At 38.0% G+C, this 5400-nt stretch overlaps 1 non-coding gene across 1 annotated transcript; it reads left to right on the plus strand.

Moving 5' to 3' along the window:
• The first annotated feature begins 206 nt into the window (after nucleotides 1-206).
• On the plus strand, nucleotides 207-313 carry LOC143662898 (U6 spliceosomal RNA). The gene has a single exon (XR_013165666.1). It is a non-coding gene; the product is annotated as a U6 spliceosomal RNA (small nuclear RNA).
• Nucleotides 314-5400: the final 5087 nt, after the last annotated feature.

A 5400-nucleotide genomic window follows, 5' to 3' on the forward strand; every position in this document is an offset into this window, starting at 1 on the left:
AAGAAATAAATGCTTATTTTCATTTCCTGTCCATTCAATGGTTTAAGCAAAGTAAAATGCTGTTCAGTTCCATGTCCGTATGAGAATAATTAAAGAATGCATAGCCAACATAATCACTATTTCCATTCTTATGCCTTTTTCCTCTAGAATGCTCATATCTCTTCCCTGCTTTATCATTCCTTCGTAGCTTAAAATTATATTTAGCAGTGCTCACTTCAGCAGCACTTATACCAAAATTGGAACCATACAAAGAAGATGAGCATTGCTCCTGCACAAGGATGACATGAAAATTTGTGAAGTCTTCCATATTTTCTTTCAGGTTTTCTTTTTTGTTTTTATTTCTTTTTCTGGAGTAATGAAAATGTTTTATAAATGATCATGGGGTTGCATGTGCAACTATGTGGTGATACTATGAGCCAGTGATTGTATACTTCTGGTGGTTTGTATAGTATGTAAATATATCTAAAAAAACTGCATTAAAATTAAACAACTATATTCACAGTGCCAAGTGTTATCTTTTGTTATGACTTCAGGCTACTTGGTTTTTTCTTTCAAATTCAGAAAACACAAGTTTTATATCAAATCAAGCTTTTAATTTAAGGACATTATGCTTTCATCTTCCTTGCTAAAGTGTATTAAGGATTTAGTCATTGAATTGTTAGTGGCTATATATAGAAAATATAGAACTTTCTAACTTAGAAAAATGATTCGCTTTAATTATGCTTTTTTTATTTTATATTTTACAATGAGATATTTATTCCTGACATCCTTGAATGGTAAATGGTAAAAACAAACTTCCTGAGAAATCAGAATCCTACTCAAAAGCGCCCCAGATTTCACATGCTGGATTTAAGAACGATGCTCAAAGGGGCTCTGTATATCATTCCACAGGAAATATTGATTTTTTAATTTAACTTGAATTATAGCTGAACAGGAAAGAAAATTTCATTTTCTCTTTTTTCAGGAGAATTCAGTAGCACGATACTGAAGTTTGGACAAAATGAATATGGCTTGTGGAGTTGGAGGAGACAATATCACTAGACAAGCGATTCATGAAAACAGGGCACAATGAAGCCTTTGAGGAGACTGACTTTTGTGAACTGGACATGAATTGCTCAAATGTTCTCATGTTCTGATTTGGAAACATAAGGGATTTATATCACACAAATGGCATTTTGAAACAAATTTGCCTTTGTACTCTGTGGTCACAGCCTTGGGAGATGAATCATTTTCCAAGCTCTGTACCAAAAGGAGGAGGTGCTCATCACAAGATGGAAAACAGGACTTCAGTGAACGGAATGAGGAAGACGTGCAGGAGCCGTTATCACGCCGCTGGTGGCTGTGCTCTGTGCGTGCTCTTTTCTATCAGCGCAAGATAGAAATGTATAGACTGCCAAAAAAAAATTCAAAATATAAAATGCTAATAACTCTCTGTGATTGTTTAAGGGCAACAATACTGCAAAAATGATGAACGATGCAGCCAAAGCAATAAGAGAGCGGGCCACGGTGGCTCAGTGGCAGAGTTGTCGCCCGTCATGCGGGAGACCTGGGTTCGATTCCCGGAGTCTGCCCATACAAAAGAAAAAAAAAAAAAAGCAGTAAAAAAAGAAATCGTAAGTGGGATAGCGTGCTCTGTAGGAGGGGTTTCTCAATTTCCCAAGCTGAAAGTGACATCCTCTGCTTTTCATCCATCCTCACAGTTGCGCTGAACTTCCTCTAGGTGAGTGCCGACGTGCGGTGTTCAACCTAACGAGGAGGTGACGTGAACATGAAGCTAAAGCTTAGATATATGACAACTATGGGGGTGGGGGGAGAAAATTGCATGCAGAATAAAAGGAGAAACAAAGCAGTTTTGATAGGTTATCCATATTTATCCATTAGCTGATATATTCACTCATAGAAAGCAAATTTTATTTTGTGATTCTATGCTAACTAGTTATTGGGCAAACCGTGTAACCTTCATCAACCTCAATTTTTCTCCCATAAAAAGAGAGGATTAGAATTAATGGTCCCTGAAATTCCATCTTGTGAAAAAATGCTATCAAGTCTTCAAATAACTCCCTTGATCGAACTGACATGATTTAAAGTTAATTATAAGTGATGGAGGAAAACTACAAAAACAAACAAACAAACAGAAATATGAAGGTATATCCAAAATGATAATCTATGAGATAAATAAAGCTATCTCTTGCTTCCCTTATTTCAATTTTCTGAGTGGAAACAGAGTTGAAATCTAAGTCATACTGTCAAGACAGAACATTTTAATCAGAAATGATTTAAGGTTACACAGAGGGTAGAGAGAAGGACAAGGAATAAATGAAAGAGAAGAAAGATGGGCAGTAGGAAAACTCACATCAGAGTCACACCTTTTCTTAGTATGAGATTTTGCTGAGAAATATCATTCAGTCTGGTTGGGATAGGAGTCTTATAAATCATTTTATTATATAGGTCTAAAAATATGATGATTGTCAGTGTCACTTTTTTTTTTCTGAGGTAGAACATTGAGTTTTATTTTTCATATGCATTAGCTACAGTTTGATTTTGAGTATGACAAATGTTTAGGGTATATGCAATCATAATGTGTATTGAGCCTAACATATATCACAAAATGTAAAAATGTTCTATTTTAAAATACTGGTACATTTGTAAAAATGGAATTTGCAAAAATGTCAGCACCAACTCTGTGCTCATTAGAGGTTCTCTATGAAATAGTATTCAAATTCTTCAAGAAAATAGGTGTGAAAACCACTTCATACAGGAAAGTATAATTTAGCATAATAAGAAACACAGAAGGTGTTTCATCACAATCTCAGCAAGTGGCAAATCTTAAAATTGTCAAAGGCAAATGCCACTGTCATGTACTGCCCCATTACCCAGCCCTCATTTTGCTAAACAGTACTGTCCCCCCCCCCTTCTATTTCCTACTCCTCATCTTAAGTAGGGACCAGGACCCATCAGTGTCCATAGGACAGCTTCGTCTACAGCTAGACTCCCCGCTACCACAATTTAAGTGTCCTTCAATAGAGTCTTGCCTCTATACTAGGCAATGTTTGGAGCCCCTTCTGATACTAAATGAACCACTCCAATTTGGGATGAAACATAGTATGATTCTTGGTGTCTTAGCCCCACAGTCTCTAGAAACTGGGAAACTTGCTGCACACTTTCCAAGGTTAGATTTAATTTTTGTTTTCACATTGTCACATTGTATTTCCAGCATTTAACAGTGACACATTTTTTACTTTTTAAAACTTTTTTTATTGTGAAACAATATATGTACAAAAAAGCTTCAAACTACGTCATTACACATAGTTATAGAACATATTTCAGAATGTGGTATGGGTTACGGTTCCATAATTTTAGGTTTTTCCTTCTAGCTGCTTCAAGACACTGGAGACAAAAAAGAAATACTAATATAATGATTCAGCAATCATACTCATTTGTTAAACCCTACCTTTTCTGTATAACTGCACCGTCACCTTTGATCTATCTCCCAATCTTTGGGGGTATTTGGGCTATGCCTATTTTAACTTTTTCATGTTGGAAAGGGGTGTCAATAATATGGGATTGGGGGATGGAACTACTTGATGTTCTGGAGAGCCTGGCCCCTCTGGATTTCAGGACTTATCTGGCCTAGGAACAGATCTGGTGATTGTAGATTTTTGGAAGGTAATCTTAGTGCATGAAACTTTTGTAGAATTTCAGATAGAGACCTAGGTGTACTTTAGGGTTGACAGGAATGATTTTGGTTGGGGTTTGGCAAACTATGGCGATTAGCAATATCTAGCTGGCACTAGTATAGGGGTAGCCTCCAGAATAGCTTCTCGCCTCTATTTGACCTCTTGTAGCCACTGATAATTTATTTTGTTGCGTTTCTTTTCCCTCTTTTGGTCAGGAAGTTACTGTCAGTCTCACGTTGCTAGGGAAACTTTTACCCCTGGATGACAGTGACTTTTTATTCTTACTATTAAATAAACTGCTTGTTCTCTTTGTCTTTAATATACTTAGCATAATACACACAGACACACACACACTCATACCATACTTGTTTTTATTTGATGCTCACCTAAATGAAGTTTCTCACGTATGTATATCACTTTTCCAAATTGGACTGGAAACTCTAAGGCTTACACTGTGTTTTCATATTCAAATGCACATGTTGAAACACTGTCATTTAGAAATCATTGAAAAAAAATGAGCCAAGATTTATTAGCTCTCAACTTATACAAGATTTTGTTCTAAGTGATAATGATCTCCAATTTCAGGCGAAGCAAGTGGGGCTAAGTAAGTGGTTTCAAGTCAGATGGCAAGGCAAGGCAAAGCATGGACTTGAGCACAGTCTATTAGATTTCAAGCTAGTACATGTCATTGTTTTGCAAATATAAATCTTTTTATACCATTCTGCCTATAAGCACTTACATCAATTGAAATGATTAGAAATCTGCAGTGTAGACCATGTTTAATTTTTCGTATTTTCTCTCATTGCTTTCCTCAATTTTAGTGAAAGCATGTTTCAGGATTCATGGTGTGTGCTGAGTGCTGCCCCTATGAATCTGATCCGCAGTGGGCACTGTTGGCTGGGTGCTGTGGACATGATCTGCGCAGCTGAATATGCACTGCAAGTGAGCTCCAACTGTCTGCAGGGCCAAGGCACCAGTCAGCATGCATGCACTTTTGCCCTAACCCAGAATCAGTACTTTATCCTACATTTGTCCTAACATCCTCCACTTGCCAAATGAGCTGGGGAAAGGTAGACAGGATAGAGGAGGGCCCTGCTTTCCAGGAACTCAATTCTAGTAGGAAAGAAAAGACAAGGATGTAGGTAGAACAGGGATTTTTTGTTTGTTTATGTAATGAATTAGCATAGTATGTAGTTCGTGAGAAAGAATCCCGAAGCCTCTTTTCCCCCCACAATACCCTTGTCTGGTATCACAGAAGCATTTGACTCTGCTTTATTCACCCATCATTCCCCTTGACACAGCCTACTCTTGAGTGCAGAAGCTATACCAGAGACTGCCCAGAAGCTTTGCCCATGGCTCCTGAATTGCTCCAGGCAATGTTTCCAGTCACCCACTTGGCAGTCTCTCTTGGGTCATGAGGGTCTCTATATTACTTAGCTCTGACAATTAATGTCCCACCTTAAAATAAATGCATAATTACAATGCTAGGCTAAAATAAATTAATTATACTGAACTAAGGTGATCTGGCATCGTCTGACACTTTGATTTGGAAAGCTGTGTGGGATTTCCCACCTACCCTGCTCCACCCCATCCTGAGGATGCCTCAGGTTCTGTAGCAAGAGGTCTGAGAATCCAAGCAGTGAACAACCCCCATCAGCCTTCACAGGCAGAAACAGGCATGACCCCACTCTGCTGGGGCCTCTGCTCCCCCAGATGTCTGATG

The sequence above is a fragment of the Tamandua tetradactyla genome, chromosome 18, assembly GCF_023851605.1.
Source record: "Tamandua tetradactyla isolate mTamTet1 chromosome 18, mTamTet1.pri, whole genome shotgun sequence".
NCBI lineage: Eukaryota > Metazoa > Chordata > Mammalia > Pilosa > Myrmecophagidae > Tamandua > Tamandua tetradactyla.